Source organism: Triturus cristatus, chromosome 7 (assembly GCF_964204655.1).
Source record: "Triturus cristatus chromosome 7, aTriCri1.1, whole genome shotgun sequence".
NCBI classification, from domain to species: domain Eukaryota; kingdom Metazoa; phylum Chordata; class Amphibia; order Caudata; family Salamandridae; genus Triturus; species Triturus cristatus.
In genome coordinates this window covers 601084719-601102999 of record NC_140590.1, presented here as the reverse complement: position 1 = coordinate 601102999, position 18281 = coordinate 601084719, and the positions used below count along the sequence as shown (strand labels likewise).

At 44.8% G+C, this 18281-nt stretch overlaps 1 protein-coding gene across 3 annotated transcripts in view; it reads left to right on the top strand.

Moving 5' to 3' along the window:
* SMIM36 (small integral membrane protein 36) overlaps positions 1-18281 on the top strand; it is a 333253-nt gene that overhangs the window by 225487 nt on the left and 89485 nt on the right. For all 3 annotated transcript variants that reach the window (XR_014966559.1, XM_085617170.1, XM_085617169.1), the window contains one exon: positions 6416-6501. The gene's annotated coding sequence lies outside the window, so the exon portion shown is untranslated. Of the gene's footprint in view, positions 1-6415; positions 6502-18281 lie in introns of those variants that run through there.

Sequence of the window (18281 nt, the reverse complement as noted above, 5' to 3'; positions counted from 1 at the left end):
CCAAGTCACCTGGCCCGCTCTCCCTGACCGCCCCGCCCTGCAAATCAGCTGAAAAGGAGCCCGCCCAAGCGGGAAACCGGGAAGTTCTACAGTTTGCTGTGCTGTTACCTGGAAGGAGGATTCGCTGCTGCAGAAGGGAGGACCCAGTCAACACCTCGCGGAACCCGCTTCGCGGGTCCCGCATCGCCAAGGTCGCCCAGCCGAGTGTTGTTACCTGCAGGGTGTGTGCGCGAGTGACAGGGCTGCGAGCGCTGGGAACCGGGACTCACTCTCCCAGGAGCCCCGGCGATCCCGAGGCCAAGTCACCTGGCCCGCTCTCCCTGACCACCCCGCCCTGCAAATCAGCTGAAAAGGAGCCCGCCCAAGCGGGAAACCGGGAAGTTCTACAGTTTGCTGTGCTGTTACCTGGAAGGAGGATTCGCTGCTGCAGAAGGGAGGACCCAGTCAACACCTCGCGGAACCCGCTTCGCGGGTCCCGCATCGCCAAGGTCGCCCAGCCGAGTGTTGTTACCTGCAGGGTGTGTGCGCGAGTGACAGGGCTGCGAGCGCTGGGAACCGGGACTCACTCTCCCAGGAGCCCCGGCATTCCCGAGGCCAAGTCACCTGGCCCGCTCTCCCTGACCGCCCCGCCCCTCATGTTCCTCCTAACCAACGCCTACAAGAAGTGACGTGCCTCGCTGCGCGGGAGCGCGCGGGAGTGCCCGGGGCTAAGCCCGGGCAAAGGGCGGGCCCTCTGTGGCCCTCAGAGGCACGAGAAGGCGAGGCGAGGCCACCCCCCTAAGGTTCGCCGTCTGGGATTAGTAAGGTACAGAACTTTATTAACCCTCATTACCCCCAGGTCTTCTGCCATCTGCCTGTGGATCCTGACACATACCTTGGTCAATTGGCTCGGTCGTTTGTAAGAGGTAGGCATTATGGTAAGGAAAAAGCCCGCATCTGCTGCGACGGAGCCCCTCAACACAATGCTCTCATATGTGGTTCAAAAAGTCAATAAGATCAACAATGAGAGGAGGCAATCGCTAGGCTTGAGCCAATCGCCAGTTCTTCCGTTAGAAAGCCCGCCCGCAAGGGCATCTGCTCCAGAGTTACTGACCACACCGCCAGATCTTCCCCAGTCGAATAGCCTAGTTCATATCCCACAAGACTTGGCCAGCGATGCAGAAGATCCTCATGTTTTGGTTAACTCGTCGGCCAATAACGGCAATACCTCAGAGCATAATCACCAGTCATTTTCCATCGAGGAAGTACCGTCACCGGGGCAGCCCGTTCCACGGCCAGTGAGAACCTGTAGAAAATCTCACTCAAAGAGAGGGGGGAAACAACAAGGCAGGAGAAAGGCAGCTACACCACCCCCAAGACGTGAAGGGCAACAAATTGACTTTGATACCGATGCAGAATCCAGACGTATTGTTGATGATGAACTCTTTAATCGGATCCAAGATATGATTGATATAAAAATTAGGACAATCATCAAGCCCTTGATTGGTAAACTGGATAAATTAACTTCGGAGGTTAAGAAGGCGGGGGGTGCACAAAGTAATCTGGTGGTAGAGGTGGCCAATCTATCTGCTCTTGTCACAAAATTGGCATCGGGAGCCGTAGAGGCTCTACCAAATGAGAGTGTCCCACAGCCTACACTGCCAGAGGGGCCCTTAGCAGTAGCTTCAACTCTATTAACGGCTCCCAGTCAGGACCTAGCAGGCGGAGCCGCGCCGACATCATCATCAGGGGACATAATTGGGACAATACATGAGGATATATCAGCCCAATTTATTTTGGAAGCCTCCCCAGTTGTGCTAGTACTAGCAAATGTCCCAGTCTTAGCACAAAACAAAATAGAATCGAAACAGGACTTGAAGGATAAAGCTCTTCATTGGCTTACTACAAACATGACCATGGCCCCCCAAGGGATGGATAGTTTAGCAAGGGATATTGTTATGACCAGGAGGGTACCTTTGATTGAGTCCAATCCCAAAAAATTTAAGGGGGACTGTGTGATTATAAACTTTGCCAACACAGAAGTCCTCCCAAAAATTTTCAATAACATCTTCCCACCCCAAAGGCGAAGCGGTTCTATAGTCCCGCTCACCCTAAAATTCTTCTATAGTGAGGCTCAGCTCCCTACCTTTTCTAACCCTACTAGAGTTAGGAGAGCGAATAACGCCCCAAACTGGGAAGGCGGTTTTAGACATAGATTCCCCAACGAGCGCCCTGGGCCTATATTTAACTTTGAGCACGGAAGATCTAACCACGCGCATGAGTCAAATTTGTGGCCTCCCATGCCACCAGACCCTGCCGTCAATGGTTGGGGCCCGGGTTGGATGGGCCAAGATCCCATTGGGCGAATCAATAGGTTCGTACCATGGGCGAGAAACGATTACTTTCCGATACGCCCAAATACCCCTTTACCTATGTGGAACATCGCAGCTATGGGTCAAGGTCAGGCAGCTACCCCTTTTGATTGGGGGGGCGGATTGGGGAATAGGTATGCTCCCTTAGCGGATCTAAACAACTGCGATTGACTTAAACCTTGCAATGTCCGAGCAAGTGAGTCCATAACTAGACCCGAAATAAACCTTAGCCAGTGTTACACCAATGACGGTCTCCGCCTGCTTACATTTTATGAAACACTTGAGAGTTATGTCCCGTTGGACAACCCTGGGCTATCATACCAGGGGGAGGGTTGCATAGCGTCAACCCTGAACATCGTTCCAACACAGAACGCACCTGAGGTAGCTCAGAACAAGGCGGTCAGATCCTTAAGCTTAGCTGAGGGGTGTTTGTTGGGGGAAAAAGAGCTGAGGTTACCTACCAACGCCTGTAAAATTATAACATGGAACATAGCTGGCTCATCTGCAAAACGACAGGACAAAGCATGTGTGAGCTTTATTTCTAAGCAACATATAATTGCCCTGCAAGAAACGTGGGACATATCGGCTAATTTCTGGTGGGATGGATTCACCTGCTTCTCTATCCCTGCAGTCCCTAGCCGCATGGGCAGAGCTAAAGGAGGTTTGGCCATTATGTTTTCTCTAGATCTGAAGGGCACCTATAGGCAGATAAATACAGATTCCATAAACATCCTAATGGTTGAAAGGACGACTAGTATCAATTGCAGGACGATATATATTAATTTTTACAACTCTAGGAACAGCGAACACAGTGGGAGTAATGTCGCTAACCTAGATAATATCTTAAATAAAGTGTCTCAGAATATCTATTTAGTTTATGAGTTTATCCTATTAGGAGATTTTAATATTCATTTATGTAATCTGGGTTGTATGGGAAGAGGTGACAATGTAACTGAGGGGGGCGAGGAGGCCCCTCGGGGCCCCCACTTTGAACACTCTACAGAGGGGCTTGAGTTAGAAGAATTATTAGCAAACCATGACCTTTATGAACCCGATAAGGGCGTTAGGGCGCCAACCTACATTGGCAGTCACCATGGCTCAGTGATAGACTATATCTTTGTTTCACAAGGTATTTTAAACCGGTCTATGGTCTATTGTACAGTCATAATACCCTACAGTGACCACAACCCTGTACTACTTGAAGTGGCCTGGGGTGGCCAGATGGGAGCACCGCCAAAAGCACTTAAACCAGCACACCCCCTGAAACCCTGCGACCAAGACAGACGACTGAAATGGGCCAAAGTGATCCCGGATAATTTCTATGAAATAAATTTTCCAAAAATAAAGGACAAAGTGGCCATCTGTCAAAAATCGGGGGCGCAAGGTAAAGAAATTATAGAGGCTTTTGAGGAAATTTGTGGCCAGGTGGCTAAGGATCTTTTAGTCAAGCCAAAAAAAGGATTTTCTGGAACAAAACGTTGGTTTGATTCTGCTTGTTCAAAAGCGCACAGAGCATTGTTGACAGCGTTAAAAACCTCTCCCAGGGCTGGGGAGGATATTGTTAGATTAAGGAAACGCTATAAGGTTGCCATTAAGAACCGCAAAGAATCCCTTAAACGCGAAGCATGGGAAAATCTCCTCTCAGCTGCAGTACTGAAGGACAGTAAAAGATTCTGGGAGATCATTAGACAACCGTTATTTTCTGAAGACAATAATGCTCTTATGGACTGTGTGATCACCGACGACAAATGGCTAAACCACTTCAAAAATGTATATGAGGGTGGGTCCAAAGGAACTGCAGATGTTTCAGTACCTGCTATAGTGGCAGACCCGTTGGTCTTCAACCCCGAAGAAGTAGAAAAAGCCCTGATGGCCACAACAAGACATAAAGCTCCCGGCCCTGACGGTGTTCCCGCTGATTTTTTCATGTACTCTCCCAAATTGTGGTCGGTGGTATTGTCGAAAGTGTTTAACGCAGCCAACAACCATGTACCCAGTTCTTGGGCCACATCCACCATAGTCCCTATCTATAAAAATAAAGGCCAGCGAGATGATCCCGCCTCCTATAGGCCCATATCTCTTTTGGACTCAACGGTAAAAATATTAGGCAGAGTTCTTCTAGCCAGACTTAATGACAACGTTGAGAGCCGTGGAGGGTTGTCTGAACTACAATATGGATTCAGAGAAAAAAAGGGGACGATCGAACAATGTATAAACTTACATCTATTAATTTCTAAATATACAGTGGCAAAGGAGGGCTTCGTGTTCCTTGCATTTATGGACCTCTCCTCTGCCTTTGATCTGGTGAATAGGTCGAAATTGTGGCAGTTATTGTTGGAGATGGGCATTGATGAGTCTTTGGTTGTGTTTATGGCTAAACTGCACCAGGAGCTTTTTGCAGCTGTCCGAGTCACAAATGATGGCAGACGTACCCCCCTGTTTAAATCCCTTAAGGGGGTGCGGCAAGGCTGTATTCTAGCCCCTGTATTATTCACCATCTACATCAACAGGCTGGGCAGTCACCTGCAGGGACAGGCAGCCGACGTTCCGCATGCAGGAGATGTCAAAATTCCAGCGCTCCTGTATGCGGACGATGCAGTGCTGATAGCCCGCACTGGGGTAGGCCTACAGCATCTCCTGGACGCTTTTGGTAGCTTCATGGAGACGCTGGACCTTAAGGTCAATGCCTCTAAATCACACACGATGGTCATGGGGCGTGAATGCAACAAAAAAAGACACAAAACATTTTTTTGCAGGGGAGTCCCTGTCACTAATGTGTCCACATTTCCATATTTGGGGGTAATATTTGACCAGAAAGGAACTTGGGGCCCTCAGATAAGAGCAAAAAGATTGGCGGTAATAAGATCCTCCTCAGCGGTTTTGGGCTTTGCTGGGAAGCTAGGGGCTAGGCCCATGCAAGCCCTTCTGAAAATCTACAAGAGCAAACCAGTGGCCATAGCGGCCTATGGTTCCCAACTGTGGAGTTACGTAAACCTGGCTCCAATTCAGAGAGCAGAAAATAGATTCATTAGATCCTTGCTCTCAGTCCCGCAATCCACCCCAACGTATTCCATCCATAAGGAGGTGGGTCTGCTCTATCTGTCTGATACCCTGAGCCTTGCTCCGCTAACTTTGTGGCTGAAATTGTGGACAAATGATGACCTACCTCTGAACCACAAGATTTTGCACGATGTCTTATCCTTGGATAAATACACCAGTATCCCTTGGTTGGCATATGTAGCTAAAACCCTTGCAGATCTGGGTCGCCCAGATCTTTTTTCATCTCCGGAAAATATTAGGAGACAGGACATAGTAACCATCAAAGAGTTATTTAGGGATAGGCAGGAAGCACGGAGGGAGGATCTCGAAGTGTTGAAACCCGCAGTAAGGGCACATAACCTCCTGGTTTGTACACCCTCACTCGCCCCCTACTTGAACTTTGTCACATTCCCATATCACAGGTTTTTATTATCAAAGTTCCGATTTAATTTGATACATTTTTATCTAGGTTCATTTAAGACCTGGCAGAAGCCTGAGCAGGCCCCACCGTGCTGCTGCGACAATTTTTCGGCGCAGGATACTCTGCACTTTGTTATGTTTTGTAGTATATACCATAAGCAGAGAAAGAAATATTTGTTGCCTATTTTGAAAAAAGCTGGTTTTGTCCAAGTAAGACCAGCCCTGCTCTTTCTACAACTACTACCTAACATACATGTTACTTTTTGTATGGCAAACTTTCTGGTAGCCGCAATGCGGGCGAAACCTGTTAGCCATAGCTTACTTTAAAACTTCTCTTGTTGTTTGAGCATGTTTACGTGATAGATTTGTATAGAAATATTTTATCCATGTCTAAAATTTTTCTTCTGTTTGTTTATTAGGTTTTTTTGTGTGGGAAATGTAAATAGATGTATAGTAGGCATTGCATTGCAAAGTAATTTTTTTGTTCTTTGTATGACTTGTAATAAGTCGAATAAAGATATTCTGACTGACTGACACTGTACAGTGCCCCTGTTTCCCCTCTGATCCCTGATTGGGGACACTAATCTTTCTTTTTTGTCTTTCAGGATTGAAGATCGACTCACTGGGAAACTGCAGGTACGCTCAAGACTGGGGGTTATGAAGATTCTCTACAAAAACACAGGACTAATAGGTAAGTGAAGCACCCTCATATGTAAATGTTAAGTGGACTATGGCTCAGTTGTGTGATCTCTTGCTGCACAACTTTCTTGTGTTGCGCAATATAGCACTTTAGCTGTGAAGTACTTAGGATCCTACTGCACTTCAATGAGCAATCCATTTGATCTCTGTATTTGGCAGCTTAATCAGTTTAATTATTTTTTTGTGCCAGGATTGGCTTTCTTATAGTTTTCATCCATTTTGAGTGGCATTTCTGCTAAAGCCTTAAAACTGTAAGCAGAAATGTATCCTTTAGTTCTGCCAGCTCTAGCAACAGGTATTTTATCTGCTGTTGAATATAGGTTTTATCTTGTTTCTTGGGCACAATATGGTGATGTCGACCAAGGGTCGTGACAGACATCTATGCATGATTGGTAGTTAGGCCCAGTATAGTACCTGGATTGAATTCTAAACCTGGTACTGGTAGGGAGTTTGGGTGTGGTTCTGGAACAACAGTGGGTTTCTTAGTTTGCTGCCATGGTAAGAGGTAAGGCAAGGACGCCTTTGGTGGGTTTCTGGATGAGAGAACATAGGGGCAACTCCAGGGACTAGTCCAGTGGTTGAACTAATATTTTTCAATAAAGAGAAGGTTTAGTTACAGGAGAAGTAGAAATAGGTGGGAGTTATGAGTTAGAATGTCTGTTGGAATTTGGTGTGGGGCACTAGAATTGTATCGTGGTGGCGTCCTTATTGAGATGATCTGAGTTTGGTTACATCTCAGAGGCTTGGGTTCTGTCGGACTACACTGCTGAGGTTTCAGAGCTGTTTTTTCGTAAAGTGAAGGTACTGTTTGATTTGTGGGCAATAGGCGTCTTTCATTCCTGACATACGAGGTTACAGATGACTTTAAAGGATTGGATGGTTTCTTAATTTACGATTACTATTCCTTTAGTGTATATTGCAATAGTATATTTTCTATGTGCATGGAATCACTAGCTGTGAAAGGTATCTGGCTCATTTGATCGCTGATGAGTGAGAGCAGGGGTAATATCTCATTAATATTACTTGCCAACATGGCTTGGAGATGTGGTAAAGAAGAGGTCTGTTTTGTAATACTAGATTTGAGATGGTGCATATGTTTGAGATTACAAAATCAGGGACCCTCATTCGAAAATGTGTACAGGATTTGTATTCTACTAAAATAAGTATGAGGGTTGGCAAAAATGAGCAGCAATCCAGGGAGATTGCATAATTATACAAAAGGCATACAGATCCCTATGAAATTACAGTAAGACCCATGAACCCATAAAGCTTTTAAAAAACTTGTAATAAAAAAATCCTGTTAATAAACCATTATTACAGTGTATTTATTTAAATCAACCCTTTCTGCACTTCTGCCCATTTCAGCCCATTTCAAGATAGTAACTATTCTGGAGAAATCTGGAATTCATGTAATATCTGTGCATGGCCACCATGTTATCATAGTTGCCAACTAAGGAGGACGCATCACTGAAAGTCTCTCATCTCCAGAAGGATGAACTATTGTGGGTGCAACTGTGTCTATTAGAATCTACATATTTATAAAGTGAGATGATTAGAATGGCTATATACTGCTGATGAGGCATCTACACACCATTAGTAAATGTGATATTTCTAAAGTGTGTAGCTGCACATGGTCTAAATCCAGTATAAAGTCACTAACTAACAGGAGAGGTAGCTGGTTTGTTGACTATTTATGCTATGCAGTGTAGTTTTTTTTTTAAAGAGGTGCATCTTCAACTCTTTCCGTATTTGGAGCAACATTGGTGTGGTCCTGATGGACACGGGAACGTTATTCCAGGGGCCAGGAACACTGGTTCTTTTGCCCCAGCTCGGGTGATGTACTTTTCCAATAAATTAAGTGCTCTATGCCCTGCAACATTGGAGGTATGTCTTTCATCTATGATCCTGAAACTTGTCCTTCTGGCTGCTGCTACTGTGAGTTTAATAAAATAATTAAATCTGTAACTTCAGAATCTGGGATTAAGGATTATATTTCCCTTCTAGACATCTCCACTTGCAACTCTAAGGCCACTGATTTGTCAGATTCCAGACTTACTATTTATCACTTTTTTAATATTAACTGTCGCTTCCTGATCAATCATCAGTTAGAAGTTTTTAACTTTGATAACTCACTGGATACTGTTTTTCTAACAAAATCCTGGCTCAGTGATGCCTCTACACCTGATATCATTGTTGCATTATCAGTGGATTACCATGTGGTAAAACAGAACCATTTGGACAGGAAATGTGGTGGGGTTGTGATTGTTTTTAAGGCACACTATCAGTATGAAATGGATAAGTTGTCATTTTTAGATTGTGAGTCTATTATTTTCTTTTTGTGGCTACCCAAAAAATATGCTCTCTATGGTGCTTTGATCTATCGTCCTCCCGACCAGGCAGGCAGTTGGTGTTCTCTGCTGTTAGAAATCCTTCCCCATTTATTCTCAAATGTTCACATTTCTTTTCTTTAAAACTCTTTTTATTAACATTTGTATTTGCAACCAATACTGCAATACCATAGCATTCTTCACCACGTACATTACATCTTTCCCAAGAAGCCTAAATGTTCACATTTCAATGTTGATTTTAATATTAATTTTGACAATCCAAACTGTAGTTGTGCTTACCCTTTGGTGAATGGCTTTAAGGCTTACGATGTTCATCTACTAAACGACTCTCCCACTCATGCATCAGGACATTTGCTTGCTCCTCTCTTCTCCAATGTGAGGGAATTGTTGGTAGACCACCTGATCTCTTTGGTGCAGTACGATCACTTGGTGATACCATTTTCTATTTAATTGTCTAACATCTCCAATTCTCAGTCTTATGGTTTTGCTACTAGGTCGAAAAACTGGTCCAAATTCAATCCGACTGCTCCTAGCTCACTCTTACAGGCTGTTCTACCTGAATTGAGTCAATCAGTAGATGCTGATTCACATATCATTGATAACTGGGTTCAGTCATTCCTTGATTCCGTGCTCCCTCTTAAATCCAATACCAACTCGAGATCTCTTCCCCCTGCTTCCTGGTTTGATGATTCTCTATGTGGGTTTCGAGAGGGCCTGGTGCATAACCTATTGTGGTGAGGGTACGTTGAAAGATAAGCTGGCTTTGAGAGAGTACCATAAGGAATGTCGCTTTAGCAGGCCCCACCCATGACTGCCGCCAAATCTCAGATTACTTCTAAATCTAGCAAGATTCCAGGATAAGGATCATGTACCAAAGGCAGTATGCTGTGTTTAAATCCAAAAGGATGATGGGCACACCTTAAAGCAGCTGCACTGCATGGTTTTATATTTGACGCCCCAACGTGACCTTGCACGAAATGAACCCACAGCCTGCTGCTGTCTGATGGGGTATAAATTGCCCTTTTGCTGATGCTTCAAGGGACACAATCCAGTCTTGGGTTTGGAGGACACTGGGTGATGTCTGCTTGTCCTAAGATTTGAAGGTTGCTGGCAATACCATAGCACTAATAAAAGACCCTAACATATTTTCACCAGTACACACACACACACTCCCAACAGACTCACTCACTATTATGTCAGTACACACACACCAAAACACATTCTATTACAAAATAGATAAAACTATACTCACACACATCATACATACCATCAAACGCACACTTCCACATACTCTACACATTACACATGATTACACACACTTACACACAAACACCATCCCACAAGTATACACCATCACATCACCACATCAACACACATCACATAATATTCATTACTACCTACACCCTTATGCTAGTACACCTTTACGCAAGTGGACCATCAAGCATAACTGAAAAACAACATATCTTTACAAGCACCATCACAAACACCATCAAACCAGCATTCAGACCTCTCATACCAACTCACATCATTACAAAAACCATCTTACAGAAACATGTACATCATATATATCACATTTGCGTCAACAGTTTTGCACATTCACACACCATGAGTGAATACACCAAAACATGCACTATCACAGATAACATCTTCCTTCCCATTCACACACTAATCTGCTTACTAATTCATCCTTTCACACAACCATTACTCTTTAATACATTCGCTCTCTCATCTACATACTTCTGCATCCCGCATCCTTCGATTCAACAACCAATTAATTAATCTACCCAATCTCTTGCTAATTCTTATCCATCCACTCCATCAATAGTCCTTCTTCTTGTCATACACACACTTGCCCGCTGGTACGTATTCTTACCCATCCATTCCAGTAGCGGCTGGTGGCCCCATAAAGTGGTGAGGCAGAGATCCCCGACCCGAGTGGGACCCGCGCACAAACCCAGCACATGCACTCCACATGTGCAGATGGATACAGAACCACACACACAGAGTCTACAAGAACCTGTAAAAAACACCAGTACCCATGCAGAGAAACCGTCACGCTCATCCACATACACCAAACCCTGTGCACACCCATTTTTCAGAGAAGATCCTGAGACAAATTAGGACATATATAGTGGTAGCTGCTGAAAACGAGACAAGGAAAGGCAGTGATTAGGCTATACATACTGGGTTCATTATGTTGCAAATGCAAACAATACTTAGGGACCGATTCCGATCTCGCTCGGAGGGCCTCCTGACAGCATCCTTCAGGAGCGACTCCGTCCGGTACACGCGATTCCCGAACGACTCCTAATGCTTTACGAACGAGCGAATACGATGCGAGTATCACCTCGCGCTCCGACTGACTCATATCCGTCAGTGACACTGTCCGGACGACTCCGACTGCATCGACGCGCACCACACAATGGGTCCGATTCCCCAGTGACCATTATGATGCGCACGTCGAGCAGCCGGATCGACTCGGACACTCCGACTCAAAATAGCACCGGGAAGCGGACTTTGGAGGTCCGTGGCAGACCCCCCTTCACCCGGGGCCCTACAACTCGATCACTGGGTGGGGGCCCAAGGGTCCCCCCTACACATGCATGCATCGTGCGGGCGGGACAGAGGCGTACCCGCAACAGGGGGTGCCCTTGTCCGAGACGTGCGTTTTTTGTCTATTGTAGCCTATGTACTCAATGTACACCAGGCTCCCATAGACTTCAATTGGGTTCCGAGCGAGCCGGGTCAATCAGCACTGCAGCGCATCGTACTCTGTCACTCGGAACCCAGAAGCACGAGTCAGTTGGAAAGCTCTACGGGTGCTAGTCGGCCGTAGGGCTTTCCCAGCGAGATCGGAATCGGGCCCTTAGTGTTATTAGACAGAAAACTTGACTTGGATAGTCATCATGAGTACACAGTGGAGATCACTTGGCTGGAGTTGGAGTAGTATGCACAACTCTCTAACATTTCTCTATAGCGCACCAGCACACAGAGGTATCAAAGTGCATTGCATATACCTTAAACTCAAAGCATTTCATAATAATGTAGGGGAACATGAAATAAAAGTAATGTGAAGCACAGAGAACATTCAACTGTTTTATAAGAAGCGTAATATATTTCATACCATTATAGCAGTATTAAGGATAAATATCATCTGTCTGCAGTATTGAAAGCAAACACGCAAATTAGTGTCTGCTAAAAAAACAAGTCCTAGATAGCAGTTCATGAGATGTACTGGAGGCATGAGGGTGTCTGATCATCGGCAGGTACACATGCGGTCACTGAGCACGAGCCAAGACCCCTGCCAGGCTCCCAGAACCCACACTTGAGCCGTGCTCAGAAAATGCCCACTTGTAAAACACATAACCTTCCCCAAAATATTACAGAGACCCCCCCCAAAGTCCAAAAACTGCACCTCTTCAGCACAACGAATACCCAACACCAACATGTCACACCATAGATTTCAGTGCACTGAGAACCATCCACCACAAAAAAAGGATGACAGAGATCAAACCTATGGTGAAGATAGGGCCTGGGGTGCGAAAGTCCCTACACGCGATGCCTTCATGACTCAGAGAGTCCATCCTCTGTGGTGTCTGCTGGCCCAGGCTCATAGCAGTGGTCACCTCTCTTGACCAAATCCAGACACTTTTCTCATCAGCATGAGAGCAGTGCTAGGATTGGCTTGAGCAGGCCAAACCAGCACTCCTTCTGAGACTGTGGCTGTAATTCCCAGCTTGCTAGGTGTTTAGATAGGAGAGGCTTCAAGTGCACATGTCAGGTTGGCCGTAGAAAGTCATCCTTCCAAACTGACATACACACTAACACTGCACGTAAGTGCAGAACCAGCCAGTTTGTATGCTCATGCTGCCATAATTAAGACCCCCCTCCGCTCGCAGAGCTCACACAGCTCACACTCATGATTGGCCTATGCCTGCAGTGTGTGCCCGACACGTCCGTCGGAGAGCAACTGAAATAAAAAATTTACTGAACCCCGGAGGAGGGGGGAGGGGGACATCTAGACTCTCTTTGTATTTAACATTTTTAATATGGGGGCAACAAATCCAGAGGGGCGACGCCCATTAGCCCTCATAGAGCAAATGCCCCTGATCCATTAAGCACTTAGCCATGCACCCAGCTGTAGGTACATGCAAACACTTGCCATCAATAATCAAACACTTTCAGACACTGCTTAAACAATGAAATTTAGACATCGTACAATTAAGGGTCTGGAAAGTGAACCCTCCCAAAGGAGGGAAGATGACTTTAAGACCATATGGGATGCTAATCTTGACAATTTCCTGAAGCTGGCTATTCTACCCAAAAAGGGCAGGACATCTTGCTACATGGAAATGCATGTCACAACACTGCCCTAATATGACTCAGGATAAACAGAATGTAGCATAATCCCTATACTAAATTGTTCCCTGGGGTTCAGGCTTTATTTATATAAGCACCTCTATCATTTTGTCAATTTGTCAATATTATCATTGTCCTCACTTACATTTCATAACGTAAATTGTCATTTAATATTTGGGATTATGGGTAGCAGTTCAGGTTACGGCTCTGCATTGAGCTGTAGGTTAGAATTTTAAGTTAGACTTGGAGTTAGGGGTTGAGGTAAAGTTTGGGGTCAGAAAAAAACATAACTATATAATGGTGTTGGTGTAGTAAGGACATGAAGTATTTAGTGGATGTGTAATGGTATAAAAATATCTAGAGAACAATGTTGATGTTAACAATGTAAAAGTTGTTGTTGAAGCAATATGTACCCTTTTAAAGTCTGGCCTAGAGACAGTTTTAGTTTGCCCTGATGAAAAGGAAGTCAGTTTTCCATTGGCCTGTTCGTCTTCCATTCACATTTTGCTTCCGCTCACTACTGAGCACGTAATAGGGCAATGGGTAATCCCACTTCAGTCATTGGCTCTCTAGTGCTGTGAGTAACAGCATTCACCTTATTACATGTGCATGTTCGTCTTAAAAGAAGTGCATCTGATTGCCAGGGTTGATGAGCCAGTACTTTTTCTCATCCATGATTATTTTCAATTCTTCAGCCTTTTATATTTTTAAGTTGTCCTTTTGAGCTTACACTATGTTGTCTGGTTACTGTAATCTAAAGCAAGTAGCTCCATTTCTTTATGTCAACAAGAACCATATTTTCCTGTGATGTGCATTAAAACTAAAAATTATTTCTGGAGGAAGCTGGTTTCCTATATAGTGTAATAAAAAGACGTACACTCTGCAGAAAGTCTAAGGAGTCCCCAATTGGTTTACAGAGGCTAAAGTAGCTAATACTAACACTCTCTTTTGTGGTACTGTGGGTGCATCAGTGGATTGTGCTAAGCATTTTTTGTACTCACAGAGGCAATAAATGAAACACACACTCAAAGAATAAATTTGAGACCAATTTAGAAAAATAACACTTCATTTTATATATATTTCAAATTCAAGAACTTAGTTTCAAGTTAAGTACAGTTTTCGATAAAAATATTCACAGGTGAGTAAATGTTTCAAACCTGCGCTCTTTTATTCACAACACAATCCTATGAGAGTAAAGTCAAAGGTGCAAAAAGGTAGGTACAGTTGGTTTCAGGGGTTCACCTTCTGGGATCGGAATAGTAGTGAGCCAAAGTTCAAAGTACCACCAGCAGTTCTTCTGGCGTCTCCCTGGTTCTACCGGGAGCAGGATGCTGGGAGAAGGTGGGCCACCTGAAAAGCGGTTGCACAGGGGGGCATGCTGGGAAGTCTGAATGCTCCCAAACGGGGGCTGAGGTTGCAAGAGCTCTTGGAGCACGGGCACAGCTGGTTAGTCGGGACTCGGGCAGGGCATGATGGGTGCACAGTGCAAAGGTCAACTGATCTTGTGCACAAAGATCCACCTCATGGTCAGGGACAAACAGCTGGCAGAGCAAAATTAAAGAAGCTGGGCCACTCTTGAAGTGGGTCTCAGTGATGCTGACATCCCTCAATGGCTACTTGGTCCTGGTGCAGTGAGGATCGGGACTGGATACTCATGGTTGGTGTTTGGTGCAGGATGTCCCGTACCCCAGGGTTTGGTACGTCAAGGCTATGGACCGGACTCTGCTTGTCGGTGCCTGCAGACTGCAGGGAAGTAGCTTCTCTACTCCAAGGGAGATTTCCAGTGTTTGTCGGAATGCTTCCAAAGGCTTTGGTAGTTCTCCAGCTCACAGGACGAGTCACTCTGTAGCGATTGTCGATACAGGGCTGAGGACAGCAGGGTTTGTGCCTAAGTCCAAAGTTCTGTCGCAGTTCCTGCCAGGCAGTGACTCTTCTTTGTCCTTCTTCTGTCATTCATCGAATCTGAATTCTTGGGATCCGGGGTGCCACCTAAGTACTCGATTTTGGGGCTTTATGGGGTGTGACAGGTAGTAGTCAATGGGCTACCTATCTTTAGGTTGTCTGCACCCTCTAGATGACCACTTCTTGTGGGAAGTGGGCGTAGCACTGACCCTAGAATGTTAATTCCATTCAAAACAACATGGAGGAATCTGAAAAGTGGCGTCCACATCAGCAGGCCTACCCTAGGGTTGGTGCTGGCTGAATGTGAGCACACCTCCTAATCGAACTAATTTTCCTACCTGTCTTGCGGCCAAAAAGTGAAGGCACGACAGGCGGTGGCAACTCCACTATCTGGAGAGACATGGGGTTGCATGACAAAGGTGTCAGGCCTTTGAAGCTTCCTGTCCTGGAATGCCAATCCTGCTTGGAGGTGGAAAACCTCTGCCCAGAACAAGCTATGTTCCTATCCTCCGAGAGGCTCTCACCTCACCTGATCAGAAATCTGTCTATGGTGGCGGGCTGGTCGAGACCCGTCAACCAACACACTAGTAGTCGGTAGGTTTTCACTAGGCACATCTAAGGTGTCCTCTGTGTTAATTTATTTATAAATCCTGCACTGGCATTAGTGTGGGTTTATTAAGATGAGATGTTTGGTACCAAACACCTTGGGGTACAGTGAAGCCATCATGTAGCTGGGGAACTCGTAATGACGTGTGTCCAGTCCATGTATTTGTTATGGCTTTCCTGTGCACTAGCAATATCTAAGGGTGAACTTAGCTATCATCAGGATATATCCACTCTCACAGATATGCCCACGCATGGGTATAGTGCAGCCTGCCTTAGGCCTTTAAGGCCTGCCATAGGGGTGACTTACCTATACCACATGTAGTGCTGGCAGGCATGGCACACAGGATTGTGTGCCATGTTCACCCTTTGGTTTTGTCTGCACCAAGATATGCAGGCTGCAATGGTAGTTTGCATGAGCTTGGTGTGGAGTCACTTAGGGTGGCACAATTGGTGCTGCAGCCTTTAGGGACCTTCCATAGGTCCAATGCCATAGGAACCAGGGGTACCAAATACTAGTGGCTTGCATGGATCCTAAAGGGTTGCCTATTGTGGGACAATCGCACAGTTTAGGGTAAGAACACTGGTGCGGGGGACCTGATTAGCAAGAACCCAGCACACTTTCAGTCAAAATTGCACCAGATACCAGGAAAAAAGTGTGGGGTACTGCAACAAAAACCCAGTTTCTTACAATTTCCATACCTTTTCTAGGTACACTTGCCTGCTTGGAAGTACTCATCCTGTTCAATTAACAATATATCCAATGATTAATTTATTTTTAAATGTAACATGTTTTTGCAAGCATACGGTTGATTTAGATGGAGCATAGCTCATTATGTTCTTTTTATTTTGCGGCCTATGCTTTCAATAGGTTTTTTTTTTTTTATGTAAACATTGCACCAACCTGCCTAGGGCAGACCTCTTTGCTTTATCAACTCTTGTTTTAGATTTAATGGGGGTCTCACACTGTAATCCCATATACACAAGAATATATTTTAAAGAAAATTCACAACTAGTTTAGTGGTATTCGCATTACAAACAGGCTTGCTCCCTACAGTTACTTCACACTACGTTCCTGTGTATAGTTCATATTTACATTTTGTATAATCTTGCATTTCATGTTCAGTGATATCCTTTCAGTCACAACTCCTCCTGACATGTATAAACGTATCGCTGAAACTCTCAGCACGTTGTAGTTATAAGAACAGAAGATATATGGATACATCTGTTAACTCCGGCTGACCCGCCGCCAGGATGCGTGCCACTTGTCGAACAGTAAATCGCAAGAAACGCTGATAAGATTCTTGGAACATGTTTTATCAGGACTGTAGCTTTCTGTAAACCACAAAGGGTAGCTCTAATCTTATCAACAGTATGTGCATACAGCAATTTCACTATCGCCATGCATGTTATTTGCAGAGTCAATATGTGAGCGCTTAAATGCGTGTCGTGTATATTTTCTAGACATTCTCCCTGACTGGGTTTAATATACAATTTACTCATTACAATGCCAATATTAAAGAACTGAACACAATTACAAATGCAGGTAAATAGTCATGTGTCCTGTATTGGACTATGGTTTCTAGGGTGACGTCATACATTGCCTTTTCTTATCGCATGGAGATAACTAGAACTTGTGAAGTTAGCTGAGCAGCTTAGGACGACACTTCCTTGGAACTCCGAGGCACTAGACAGATAACTAGTGTCATGCGAATCCACATATCCAGAGTCAAATAAAGATTTTTACTTTCACGTTTGTAAATGAGAATATTTACTTTTTTAGTGGTCTACAAGTTTTTTTTAGGTAGCACGAATTTAGCCCCTTTAACCTGAGGAGCGTTTACCGAAGAACATTGTGTTGAGTCGGTGTGAAGCCAGTGTTCCATCTGTTGGTGCTACCCATCAGCCAGTCACCCTTATTCTATGACGCACATGCGACACGCATGCCCACAGACATTCCGAATTATTTCATTCTCCCAGTTTGCAGAAAGTGCGACAAGACTTCTAAAACAGAGGGGTTTATTTTCAAGCCACCAGTGCGTCCCTTTTAATATGGGAAAAATCGACGAACCTGTGGCGCAAGGGGCTTGTAAATAAGCCCCAGACTCTTTGCCCAAATGAGGGTCAGGATAAACTAGCATTTGCAATGCAATAGGTCTCGCATTTACAATAGTTGTAGCTATTAGCGGTGTAAATGACAATGTCTTTTACCTAAGTGCTGTGCAGTGCATTGGCCTTTGGGACCTTTAAAGTGTTTAACTATGCAATATATTTTCCTGGGTGCTGTGCCGCCAGGGATTGAATAGCTATACAATCACTATACACTGGGACATGCAGTCTATATATTCCCCACAGGCATAAATGAAGACAATGTCACGCATAAACATACAAATGGAGTAACATAAAATGTAATACTAAACACCCAGGGGCTTATTTAAAAGCCCCCTGCGCCGAAGGTACGACCCTTTTTTTCATGTTAAAAGTGACGCACATGCGGCATAAGGGTCTTGTAAATAATCCCCCTAGTATATGGACTTCGGTTTTACGTTGGTAATTTTCG